The 14,038-nt window shown below is 47.9% G+C and overlaps 1 protein-coding gene across 2 annotated transcripts in view; it reads right to left on the bottom strand.

Moving 5' to 3' along the window:
* Nucleotides 1-14,038, bottom strand: part of LOC142251110 (cytochrome P450 2F3-like) — a 121,443-nt gene that overhangs the window by 99,613 nt on the left and 7,792 nt on the right. For both annotated transcript variants that reach the window (XM_075323626.1, XM_075323625.1), the window contains exon 2: nt 758-819. The gene's annotated coding sequence lies outside the window, so the exon portion shown is untranslated. The remainder of the gene's footprint in view (nt 1-757; nt 820-14,038) is intronic.

The following is a 14,038-nucleotide window of genomic DNA, read 5'->3' as shown; positions in this document are numbered from 1 at the left end:
CAGACACACGGCCACCGATGTCACACACTGCTGTCCCGGATCCGACTACTTTCCACACACACAGCCCTTCCCTAGACATGCAGCCGACTCCTCCTTCCCCGGTGGCAACAGCCGTCCTACCCGGCCACTAGGGGGTGCCCTAACACAACATACAATAATAAAAATCAACATTTTTAATAATTACAATGCCGGGTAAACTATGCTGTTACTAGTAGGGGGTAGGCCCACCCACTACAGGACCATTATCGGAGTGATTATTTGTACGCAAGTGGAACCGAACTCTTATAATTAGTGTGGCTATTAGGATAATTTGGAATAAAACATTATCCCATCTTCTACTCTAGAGCACCAAGAAATGAACACAAATGTGGATCCCCAACATTATTGACATTACCATCTCCAGAATTTTACATCCCTACGGTAGTTTTAATATTAATATATATTGTTTTTTTTACTATTTTCTGTTTTCCATCTTATAGTCAGGTGCGAATTGTAGTCCAAAAATACAGTGTAAGGTAATAAAATATAGAAAAATAAGTAAAATACAAGATTAAATAATCTAATAGGGTATGTATTATATCTTAGTTCAGAATAATATAATATAGTTTGTATAATATCATCTACTATAATATCTGGGTACAAAAGTATCATACAACAGTTATAGCGTAGACAGGTATAATACGTGACGACTTATAATCTTACGACTATTTAGCGATATATTCTTTGATTTCCACATAAAGTAAGGAATGTTTCTTACCTGAAGCAGCAGGCGTCTCTCCGAGGTGGCGATTATCGGGGATTTATAAGGGAAGCAGCCAGCTGTAGAATGAATGAAGGAACAGGACTTATTACTTTAGTCATGTTTTCCGGTATTACCTGGAATTGTAGTGGAACGAATGCCATTGTTCGTATTGTATCATCTCCTTTACTTGCAGATTTTGAGCTCAGCCCCCTAGCATCTGACTGTAATTAAGTGTCACTGTATCCTGCACCTGACTGTTGTGACACAAACCCTCAGCAGAACGAGTGAACTTTGCTGATGAGCCCCTATGTAAGATTGGGACCCTGCTCCCTACCTTCCTACATGTACAGAGCTTGGCACTAGAGATGGGAGAGCCAGCAGATGCTCAGGTTCGGCGGGTGTTAAAAAAAAAACCAGTTCAGGTCCAGACTTGAACCCGAACTTGAGCCTGAGCGCCAAACCCCATATAAGTCTGTGGGAATCCGAACTTGTTTGCTGTAAAATGGCTAGGGGGCTGCAAAAGGAAGCAAAATGGCGATTAGAGCAGGACAGTTATATTTACCGAGTCTCTGCACTGCTGTCACACTGCTTCAGGGACTGCTCATTAAAGCTCATGCATATTCAATGCTTCCCCCACCCACCTTCTGTGACAATGACTGTGATTGGTTGCAGTCAGACTACTGGCATGCTGGCATCTGTGACTGGATGTCCTGACACTGGCTATCTCAATCCCTGAAGTGGAGTGTAAAAATAAATAAATAATTTTAAAAAAATGAGTTCGGGGTACTTCACACACAGCGAGATCGCTACTGAGATCGCTGCTGAGGCACGGTTTTTGTGACGCAGCAGTGACCTCATTAGCGATCTCGCTGTGTGTGACACTGAGCAGCGATCTGGCCCCTGCTGTGAGATCGCTGCTCGTTACACACAGCCCTGGTTCGTTTTTTTATTGTTGCTCTCCCGCTGATAAGCACATATCGCTGTGTGTGACAGCGAGAGAGCAACTATCCTGAATGTGCAGGGAGCAGGAGCCGGCATCTTACAGCCTGCGGTAAGTTGTAACCAAGGTAAACATCGGGTAACCAAGGTGGTTACCCGATATTTACTTTCATTACCAGCCTCCGCAGCTCTCACGCTGCCAGTGCCAGCTCCTGCTCCCTGCACACGCTAAGCTAAGCGGTGTGCACTGGTAACTAAGGTAAACATCGGGTAACCATACCCGATGTTTACCTTAGTTACCAGTGTCCGCAGCTTTCAGACGCCGGCTCCGTGCAAGCGCAGGGTCGCTTGCACGTTGCTGCTGGCTGGGGGCTGGTCACTGGTCGCTGGTGAGATCTGCCTGTTTGACAGCTCACCAGCGACCATGTAGCAATGCAGCAGCGATCCTGACCAGGTCAGATCGCTGGTGGGATCGCTGCTGCGTTGCTAAAGTGTGACGGTACCCTTAGGTTCTCTGTATTTTGATACCCAGTGCAGATAAAGCAGACAGCTACAGGTTACAGCCCTCAGCTGTGTGCGTTATCTTGGCTGTGTATCAAAATATGAGGAACAACAAGCTTTTTTTTTTTTAATTAATTATTTAATTAAATAATTAAATAATTAAACAACTGGCATGGGGTCCCCCCCCAATTTTGATACCCAGCCAAGATAAAGCAGAAAGCTGGTGGCTGGTGTTCTCAGGCTGTTGAGGCCCATGGTTATTGGGCCCTCCCCAGCCTAAAAATAGCAGCCCACAGCCACCCCTGGATTGGTGGAAATCGAGGTAACATTAGTGGTTAATGACAGCAGTGATATGTCAAAAAAATCACAGCTGCCATGAAGCCCTGGATTAGTAAGGGATATGAGTCTATGAGAACTCCCATTACTAATCGTGTAAGTAAAAAGAAATAAACACAAAACAGAGAAACATCCTTTATTTAAAAAAAACAAAAAAACCCCACCCTCTTTCTCTAATTTATTAAGCTACAAAATATCCCTGCAGGTCCGAGGTAATCCACAGACTCGATGACCCACAAGGATCCCAGCTCTGCTACAATCTGAGGTCGCAGTGTGCAGTACCATTGGAAAACATGACTAAGCACTGAGACCTGCTGAACACACTGATGGAGCCGCAGCTGTTAGAGCGGTGACATCAGTGAGTTCACCTGAGGTCATAGCTGTCGGTTCCCACAGTACCCCAGCAATGACCTCAGGCGAACTCAATGAAGTCACCTCAGGTCAACTCTATGAACTCACCTGAGGTGAACTTAATGAATTCAATGCCGGATTACCAACTTAGGTTTTGTGAGCACATTGAATATTTGGTTGCAGAAAATTTGCATCTCATGGCAGACAAATGCACCAAAATTGTGATGCTGATTTGATGTGTTTCTCTTCCAGGAGATGCAGTTTTGGTGTAGAAATATGTTGCAGAAATCTGCACCAAATCTGTAAATATGGCAGAAAAAAGCACCAAAATACATGATTAGTTTTCAACCGTTTTCCTGCCAGGAGATGCAAAATTGGTGTAACAACAAGTTTACTTAAATAATGTGAGGCCTACTGAATTGATAAACTCCAATCCTTGCCCCCCCCCACCCCTCATCACATCACACACAGCAAATGCCATTGACAATGAAACCTACATTAAAAAAAAAGGTCACCGACAATATTACACTTCATCAAACTATTAAGTAGGGCCATGGTTGTGATGAGGGGTAGGCTCTCACCTAGGGTGCCATCTCATGCCAATCTAGTGGGGGAGTGCCTTTTCAATAAACCTCACAGTGCTGTGCCGATGGCCACCCGGCACCTTCCTCCAGCTACCGGCATTCAATACATTACCAGTCAGGCCGCAGGCACAAGGGTGCAGTGTCACTAAGTCATTAAGACCGCTCACTGCAATGTGGCTGCGTCCCAACCATCGTTCCCTCCCTACACTCAATTGTATTACCGTCTTTAAGATGCAAATGCAATTAATATGAGCTCCAGGACAGGAGCAGAGGAGTGTTAATTTGCTCTCTGCTCCACCGGTAACTCCAACAAGATGCACCCTATTTCTGGCCTGTGCCCTCTTGAAGTATAGAGGAATAAGGCCAGGCTCAACTGCAAAAAGGGTGCTACTCGCCATCCTCCGCCGCTGCCACCACTGACACTTGGGACCCTGTCCCTATACCCTTGGTGCACAGGCGCCCATTTTCTCCTCTCACCTACTCCTCTGACCACCTTTGGTACTGCAAAGGTGCCACTAAATTGATGCCTCTACTTCAATCTGGTCTTTTGACGTCCAGTTCATCGACTTCTGCTAACCCTATGATATGCAAAACCTTAACAAAGGCCATCTAAGGCCGAAACATTGGCTTTGCTTTTCTCTGTTTGAGGTGTAAAATTTCCCTTTGCAGATTGTCTAATAAAACACATTTTGCATTATTTATGTCTCTCGTTACCTTAAGTGCTTAGGATCTGTATATCATTGCGTCGTGTTGAAGGACTGATAGCACCACACAGTGGACATTAGGTGGAGCAATGGCATTACAGGATCGTGCAGTCTAGTGCCCACTGCTAATCAAGATAAATGAGTAGATGTAGGCTGCAATGGACAGGGACCTAGGATTTGGTGAATATACATTTTTGTTATTTTTCTTATACTATTGGGGGCTGAAGAGGTTATTTTACTGGGGGCTGTGGGGAAATCATATTATGTGGGGGACATTATACTGGGGTTGTAAGGAAATGACACTGGGGGCTATGGGGACAACATATTATATGGGAAGATATGGGGGACATTATATTGGGGGCTGTGAGTACATTATATGGGTGCTTGGGGGGACATTAAACTAGGGGCTGTAGGGACTTTATATTATATGGGGTTGTACCGCCCCAGTGTTGATAGAGTCTGTGATCGTGGCTCGAGGGTAGAGATGAGCGAGCCTCTAGAGGCTCGAGTTCGGTTCGTCGAACGGAGGCCGCGTTCGAGTTCGGTTTGGCGAGCCATTCGACGAACCTCTCGAGCCCCATTGAAACCAATGGCAGGCAAACACATAAAAACACATTATAAATGTACACATACAGTTAATAAACATTGCCATAACACTTACCTGTCCCCGCGATGCGTCCTGCACTCTGTCTCCCGCCGCTTTTCCTTCCGATAATCGCTGCGTGCTCCCGTTAACCAGAACTGATGATAGGACCTATCGTGACGTCAAAATAGCATGTGACCAGTCACATGTCTATTATCTCATTGACTACAGACTGGTCACATGGCTAGACGTCATGCTGGGTCCTGTCATTGCATCTCTCCGGTACTCAGTGCACGTTTGTGTATCTCCGTGTACCGGCGACATGCTCTGGCACACGGTCGACTCCCGGTTCTGCTTCCCCGTTCCGTTATTCACCGGCTGCAAAAACCGGTCAATAACGGAGATCACCGTTTCTATAGCAACACGCCTCTCCTCCATACAGACAGCAGCTGCAGAACTACAAGGCTCAGCATACTCCATCCAGGACTGTATGCAGGAGTTTTTTGCCCCCCCCCCCAAAATTATGTGGGCTTTGCCATGTTTTTGTGTGCTAGCCAGGTACAGCAGGCAGCTACGGGCTGCCCCCAACCCCCAGCTGCCTATTTGTACCCGGCTGGGAACCAAAAATATAGGGAATCCCTTTTTATTATTAATAATTTCATGAATTTCATGAAATAATTAAAAAAAAATGACGTGGGCTTCGCCATATTTTTGTGTCCAGCCAGGTACAACTAGGCAGCTGAGGATTGGAATCCACAGCACAGGTTGGCCTGAGCTTTCTGGGCCCCTCTACTGCGAATTGCAGTTCGCAGCCGCCTCAGAAAATGGCGCTTTCATAGAAGCGCCATCTTCTGGCGCTGTAACCAACTCTTTCAGCTGCCCTGGTGACGGGTGGCTCGCTGGGTAATAATGGGGTTGGGGATAGCTGTATATTATCAACTGGCCCTAAGCCCGAAATTCATGGTGTCACGCCAATATTAGACATGGCCACCATGAATTTCTAGTACCGATAAAAAAAACCACAACACACAGAAAAATATTTTTATTATAAATAAAACACAACACAATTAGGGACTTCATCTTTATTGAAATAAAGAACCCCCTCCGCAGTAATCCTGGGTCAAGGGTCCCACGCCGTCCAATCCGGATCCAATATCATCTGATCGGTTTGCTGGAAGGCAAAGCGATCAGATGATGTGTCAGGTTCAAGCGCCTGAATCACATGACACAGCAGCTGATTGTATAAATGGCTTTTATACAATCAGCTGATGCATCAGTGCAAACAAACCCAACAAACTACACACTTCAGTGCAGACTTCTGTCCGACGGCATCAGCTGATAGTTTAGCCGGCCAGGCGGTAAAAACCCGGCCACACCGCTCGACTTATAGTGTCAGCTGATTCCGTCAGGTGAGCGCATCAGCTGATCATCGCCAGGTCTGAGAAAGAGAGAGAGAGAAAGAGAGAAAGAAGAGAGAGAGAAAGAGAGAAAGAAGAGAGAGAGAAAGAAGAGAAAGAGAGAAAGAGAAAGAAGAGAAAGAAAGGAGAGAGAGAGAGAGAAAGGACAGAGAAAGGAGAGAGAGAAAGGAGAGAAAGAAGAGGAGAAAATAAGAGAGAAAGGAGAGAGAGAGAGAGAGAAGAGAGAGAGAAAGGAGAGAGAGAGAGAGAGAGAAAGGGAGAGAGAGAAAGAGAGAGAGAGAAAAGAGCAATGCAGCCTCATTCCGTGAACTGTCCGATTTTAGAGGTGTGTCCTGCGGCTCACAGCTGATGTCGGGCTCCTCCCCTCAGTGCATAATTTACTTAGAATTATAAATATATTATAAATATATTATAAATATAATTTAAAATGAAAAATAAAAAATTTTAAAAAAAAGTTCGTTACTGGGACTAGAACTCGCAACCTAATACTTCTTAGGGGCGTGCGCTATCCACTCAGCTACTGACTCTATTGATTAGTGTAGGCAGTAATTTGATAATCTTGAAGTCTGCAGTGCTGAAGTCTCTGGTGACCGCGCAATTCACTTCATTGGTACGTGGAGCTGATCAGAGCACTCGTGTTCTGTGGCAGAGCTGACAGTGTCGTGTGGATTACGCTGGACCTGGAGGGGTATTTGTGGATTTTAATAAATTGGTGAAACAGGGTTTTTTTGTCTTTTATTGCAAATAAAGGATTTTTCAGTGTGTGTGTTTATTTACTTTGACTTTCAGTTTAATCATGGAAGGTATCTCAGGGAGACGCCTGGCATGATTAACTCTTTATTACCTCGATTGCCACCGCACCAGGGCAATTCGGGATGAGCTGGGTAGAGTCCTCCGGAACTGTTGCATCTAATGGATGTGGCTATTCCGGGCAGCTGCTGGGTGATATTTTTAGGGTTGTGGGCTCCCCATAACGTGGTGATCCCCATCCTGACAATACCATCCACCATCCTCCAGCCATGTGGCTTTATCCTAGCTGGTATCAAATATGGGAGGAACTGCATTTTTTTAAAAAATTTATTTATTTATTTATTTTACTGCACGATATAATTAAAAATAAAATAAAAAAAAATTAAATTCTATACCGGGTCTAGAACTCACAACCTAACGCTTCATAGGCAAGCTCTCTATCCACTGAGCTATTCCATCTAGTGATAAAGATAGGCAGATTTTGTAGCCTTGAAGCCTGCAGTGCTGACTGAAGTCTCTGCTGACAGCACGATTCACTTACTTGCTACGTGAACCTTATACAGCGTGATGGTGTTCTACTGTGCTGCTACATCTTCAGGGAGCAGAGCTGACAGTGTCGTATGGATTACGTCGGACCTGGAGAGGTATTTGGGGTGTAATAAAGGGGTGAAACAGGGTGTTTTTTTGTCTTTTATTCCAAATAAAGGATTTTTCGGTTTGTGTGTTTCTTTACTTTCACTTACAGGTTGATCATAGAAGGTATCTCGGGGAGACGCCTGACATGATTAACTCTTTATTACCCCGATTGCCACCGCACCAGGGCAATTCGGGATGAGCTGGGTAGAGTCCCCCGGGACTGTCACATCTAATGCTGATATTGTTAGGGTGGTGGGCTCCCCATAACGTGGTGCTCTCCATCCTGACAATACCCGCCTCCAGCCGTGTGGCTTTATCCTGGCTGGTATCAAATATGGGGGAACCGCATTTTTTTTTTTTATTATTATTTATTTATTTTACTGCACGATATAGACCTGCCCGCCAGCGGCTGTGATTGGTTGCAGTGACACAGCTGTCACTCAGGTTGAGGACGTGTCTGACTGAAACCAATCATAGGCGCCGGTGGGCAGGGAAAGCACGGAATAACTAATTGACTAATGAAGCGGTAGACATTTTCTAAAGAGGAAAAGACGCCGTAGATTTGTGACAGACGTGGAGCGAGACGCCCGTGATCGGTGATCAGGAGAGGGAGAGGGATTGTGCTGGGGACGCAGGACGCATGCAGATAGCAACATGTGCACATAGCCTTACAATGAAAAGCCACATTTATGGTAATCGAACCGTTCTCGAACTGTCGCGCTTTTAGCAAAAAGCTCGAGTTCGATCTCGAGCACCCCCCAAAATCACTCGAACATGAAATTGGCGAACCTCGAACATTGCTCAACTCTACTCGAGGGGGTCGTACGGACCCGGCTTGGCGGACACTTTGATCCGTAAAAGGGGATATTTACAGGAGAGAAGTTCGTGACGCCACGCCACCAGTGGATTGCAGTAATGGGAGTACCGCCGCTGCTGTAAGAAGTACCGAGGCAGATGGAGTTAAGCAGCCTGATGTTAGTCCCTTCACAGGTAGAGAAGGCCCCGGGGCTTAGGGGGGATGTTGGTTGGTGGTTATTTGGGAAGGCAGGATGCAGGGGTCAGGGTACTGCCTGTGGTAGTCGTGGTGTTGGATGAGGTTTATTAAGCTGTTAGGACCCCGCTCACTATGAATAGTGTAGCTGTGCTCTTGATGGCTGGCACTTGGGATTTCAGTGGGTTGCTTAATTTGGAAAACCCTATCCCCCGCGTTGTGCTGATGCCTCCAATCTTTGAGCTCTTAGGAATCTTCATGAAGATACTCTCCCTTCCAGGTTAATTATCAGGACGTTGAATCGGTTCCTGACATAGAGTCTTGTACCCCATCATGCTCGGTATCGGTCAGTTCTTTTGGGCTTTCTGGTGCCGACAGTCCTCTAAGACTATGTCTTGACTTTTCCAATGTCACTGCTACCGGTCCCCGACTCCTCAGGTCTCGGACCACTGTCTGCGACCCAACCTCGGTCTAGCTCCCCAGGAGCTACTACTCCATCTCCTCAAACTTTGAGGGCTCTCACTCGACTCCTGTTCATCCCTCTCACCAGTCTGCTTGACCCATAGGTGGGTGGTCCTATTCCAGCTGGACCAACCCACGGTGTGTCTGACAGTTATGATGTGAGGTGTGGTTGGGATTTGTGATGCTGATGGTAGTGACACCATTGGTTGGGAACCTGAAACCATGGGGGGTAGGCCCTGCACCCTAGGAAAAGGATGCAGTTCCCTGTAGCACCCTGATGTAGTCAGGGGCGCTACAGGGTGCTATCATAGTCCTCCAACAGGGCACAGGCCGAAAATAGGGTGCATCTTGCTGGAGTTACTGGTAAAGCAGAGAGCAGATTAACGCTCCTGTCCTGGAGTTCATATTAATTGTATTTGTATTTTAAGAACGCAAATACAATTGTGTGCAGGGAGGGAATGATGCTCCCAGCGCAGTGAGTGGTGTTAGCAACTTACTGACACCACACACTTGTGCCTGCGACCTGGTAGTGTATTGAATGCCAGTAGCTGAAGGAAGGTCCCGGGTGACCGCCGACATAGCACCATCAGTGGTTTTTTTTTTCAAACTGCACTCCCCCACCATGTTGGCATGAGGTGGCGCCCTAGGTGGGAGGCTACCCTGCCTACCTCTTATCACAACCATGGCCCTACGACATAGTTTGATAAAGTGTAATATTGTTGTTGACCTCTTTTAAATGTAGGTTTCATTATACAAATCAGAAAGTTGGTAATTTGACAACAATGTCAATGGCATTTGCTGTGGGAGATGTGTATCTGTTGGGTAAGGATCAAAAGATAAAGCACGGTCTCTTATGTAATCTAATTGGTGAAATTGGACCAACTCAATAGATTTTAACTTGCTGCATGATTCTGGCTTGCAGCCCGTCGCAGAGCTTGGCAAGCTCCCAGTCCCACCAGGCAGGCTGGCTCTGGGTCACCGTTTGCAGATGCCATGCTTCCTGTGTCGCCGCTCCTCAGGCTCTCTGCGCACTGCTCCCTGAGTTTTGTTTTCTCCAGACTCATAACTTCCCGCCGTCCAGGGACAGATCCGCCTTCATCTTCCCTGTGCACTCGGTCAGAGCGCTCCAGGAGTTCTCTTCTAGCCACACCTCTTCGTGGGCGGTTACTACTTTTTGCGCTGGCTGCGGTTGTTTCTTGGCGCGCTTTCCGCAGTGGCAATATGGCGGCGTTTCAAACTTTTTAAACGGACCGCCAGGGCACACGGTCACCTGTCTGAACAGATCTAGTCTTTATCTTGTTCGGGGCGCCAGATGTGAAACCCCCCTCCTTTCACCTGCAGCAGTCGCCTCCGGGACCTCAGGGACTCCTCTTCACCACCAGGGATGCCGCAGGGTCTTCACGTGCTGGAAACCTTCTGGCAACAGGTATGTCAGGTTAACTTTAATAGGAATCGTGACGCCACTCTCGGTTTTGCGGTCAGGGGTGGGTGACCGCCACTGCTGTTTAACGAGGGCCTGGGGCTGATGGACTTTGCAGTTAGATGGTGTGGCCTCCCAAGAGTGAGGCTGGCCCCAGGTGCTCGGGCATATATGCATGGAACCACAGGTTCCAGAAGAACTCACACACAGTCCAAGATGTCTTTCAGGTTGTTTACTCACTGGTTCGGAGAGTGCCTGAGAATGTACTGGTTCACTGCTGGTAAATCTCTGGTTATCCGGTGCAAGTTCCAGGCGGCTACCAATGTCAGTGTATATGTGTGACGCCCTGGACAAGCCAGGGGTCACAGGTAATGATATCACCACACCCTACACCCCGGTTAGGCACATCAAAGCTAGACCAGAAATCCTTGTTGCCTTCCCCAGGGGCTGATGTCCACACCAGGGGGGAGCCAGGCGGTTGGTCTCCACCCACCAAGGAGTTCACTGTCCTGGAGGAGGGAAAACACAGGCAGTCAGAGGGAGAGTTTAGCTCAGGCAGAGCTTGAGTGGTAGAGGAGCAAGTGTGAGGAGAAAAGTGACAGCAACAAAGCCTGAAGTTGGTCCGGGTGTGTGCCCCGGACAGAGACAGCAAGGTTAGCAGACGGCGGTGACCGTCTGCAGGAGTGGCCTATCGGAGCTACCGTGAGGACCGTGGACAGGTGGTGACCCGGCGGTACCGGACCGGTACACAAGGAGAAGCCAGCACCATTGGCAGGGGCCTTTTGGATCCCGGCAAGGCTAAGAGTCGCCGTAAATTTGCCAAATCCGTCAGTGAAGGGGACCTCCGGGTTTCCAAACAACTAAGTCCCGATTGAAGGCAACAGTCCAACCGTATGAGAGAGACACCGCCACCGCCAAGGCACCAGTTTCTCAGGGCCAGCGCCTGCGGGCAAAGAGGGGCTCCTCCGGCCCATATCCAAGTCGGGGAGCGGGTTACCGGTGGGAATCCATCGCTACCAACATTACACAAGGTGCAGGGAAAGAGACAGTCACCGTTAACTACCGGGGAAAAGCAACAGCAGCCGTCCGTGGGAACCGTCTTTCCAGCCGTGTGTTTTACCGAGAACTGTGTCACCGTCTCAGACTGAGTGAGTACCACCGTGCCGTGAGGCACAGCGCTGCCCCCGCGACCCTGCACGTCACCAGGCCCCGCACCTGGCCTGCCATCCCTCATCCTCCACCCCATCACTGGGCCCCGGGACAACCAACCCCTACCCACGGAGGGGAGAACTAACAACTCTGCTGCTCCCTGTCACCGCTCCCGGGATCCCCATACAGAGCAGCGGTAGTGTTACCAAAAATCACCACAACCGTGGGTGGCGTCACGGGCAATAAATCCCCAAAACCAAACCCCTTTTCACTCACGGGCGAGGAGCGCCGCTCGAGTCCCCGGGATCCGGCCCATCGCTCGAGCCACCACTGAGCAGCAGCGGCCGCAGCAGCAGCGGCAGCCGGACCCGAGCAGCGGGAGAGCGCAGCATCCCCTCCTCCACCCGCGACATATGTCCTATTTGTCCTCGCTATCAAGCGACTGGCAGAAGGAACCTGGGCTGAGCTCCAGCTCACAGGCCCCAGGCTCCACAGCAAAAAGGTGAGCTTTGTCTCGTCCCTCCAGCACTAATGCTCTCCTGCACTGAGTCTGGTCTCAGGGAACGACCCTCTAGAAAGCTCTCTAAGGCTATGTGCGCACTAGGCCGTTTTACCCGCGGATTTACCCGCGGTTTTGCTGCGGAAATTTCTTGAGAAATCTTTTAAATCTTTCTGCAGACATTTCCCAGCAAAACCTATGGGAAAAAAAAATAGCTGTGTGCACGCTGCGTTTTTTTCTCAAGAAAATTCTTTGTGAAGATTTTCTTGAGAAAATTTCTCGAGAAAATGTGCATGTCACTTCTTTTCCGCAGGTACCTGCGGTATACCCCCGGAATTTCACTCCATTCACTGTAATGTAATCGCGAAATTCCGGGGGTATACCGCAGGTAGCAAATGATGTGCGGTATACCCCCGGTATAGCCACGATTTACCTGCGGTAATGCTCATCGCTGCCTGCGGTTTTGCAGAAAGTGATGTCATTATGACAGAAGAGGAAGCGGAGCAGAGTAAACACACACGTCACACTCCCTGGACGCCGCACAGAAGCACTTCCGTGTGACGTCCGGCGGGTGCCCGGGCAGTCTGTGTCCCACTCCAGCCCCGCCGCTGCCAGCACAGCAGTGTCAGTGTCTGCCCGCAGTATCAGCAGCTTGTCACCCTGCAGCGCAGGCAGACACTGACACACAGCAGTGCGTGCAGCCGCGGGGATGACGGGCGCTGCTGTCAGGAGGTGATATGAGATCATTACCTGCTGTGACGATCTCCTGCCTCCTAATACTAAATAGGATAACTGAAGTGAGCACTAATACATATTCTGAGTGCAAGCCAAAAAATACATAGTACATAAGGATAAGGCTGCACATCAAAGTTAGATAATAGTATAATGCTATAAGCATACCGAAAAACATTGAAGCATACAATGAAAAATGCCACTTGTTAACTTGAAAGTGTGAATAATGAAATGCATACCTGCCATGAATATTAGGAAAAAGGAGATATTTAGCAATCGCATTGATCAATGTAACTGAGCCCCAAAACCTCGTCAAGGTATATCTCTATATTGGGGTCCCTAGCTCTATGACCCTAACTGTGTGTCATCTCATTGCAATTAAAAACTGCTGTGTGTGGAGAGGGGTAACCAAGGACTTTCTGATATAGGAGATGGAAAAAAACATGGCCAAAAGGGGAGGAGCTGTGTTCACATTTAGAAAAAAAACTTCATAATACTAAATAGGATAACTGAAGTGAGCACTAATATATATTCTGAGTGCAAGCCAAAAAATACATAGTACATAAGGATAAGGCTGCACATCAAAGTTAGATATATTACACTATATTAGGTGTATTATACTATTATCTAACTTTGATGTGAAGCCTTATCCTTATGTACTATGATCTCCTGCCTCCTGACATCACCGCGGTCACTGCTGTCTATGCCCGTCTCGCGAGTGGCCCGAGACTGTCACTAGCAGTGACGTCACGGGTTCTCGCGATACTGCTGACAACGAGGCGGGCATAGACGTCAGTGACAGCGCTGACGTCAGCAGTACAGGAGATCATCACAGCAGGTAATGATCTCATCTATCCTCCTGACAGCAGCGCTCGTCATCCCCTGCAGTGACCTGGGCTATTGATGTTAGCTCCGGTCACTGCATTGCTCTCCCAGCCAATGGGGAACATTCTGTTCTTCATGGACTGGGACAGTGACTATGGTATGGATCGCCGTGGGACGCCCCCCCCCTTTTTGTATTACGCCGGACATGGAATTGATTGTTCTTATCAATAAATTGGTGAAAGAGGGAATGTGGGGAGTGTTTTTTTTTTCAAATAAAACTTTTTTTGTTGTCTATTTTATATTTCTTACTGACTGGGTTTGTGATGTCAGGTATCTGATAGACGTGTGACATCACTAACCCCAGGGCTTGATGCCAGGTGACATTACACATCTGGCATCAACCCCATATATTACCT

Source organism: Anomaloglossus baeobatrachus, chromosome 9 (assembly GCF_048569485.1).
Source record: "Anomaloglossus baeobatrachus isolate aAnoBae1 chromosome 9, aAnoBae1.hap1, whole genome shotgun sequence".
NCBI classification, from domain to species: domain Eukaryota; kingdom Metazoa; phylum Chordata; class Amphibia; order Anura; family Aromobatidae; genus Anomaloglossus; species Anomaloglossus baeobatrachus.
This window is presented reverse-complemented; position numbering and strand designations above follow the sequence as displayed.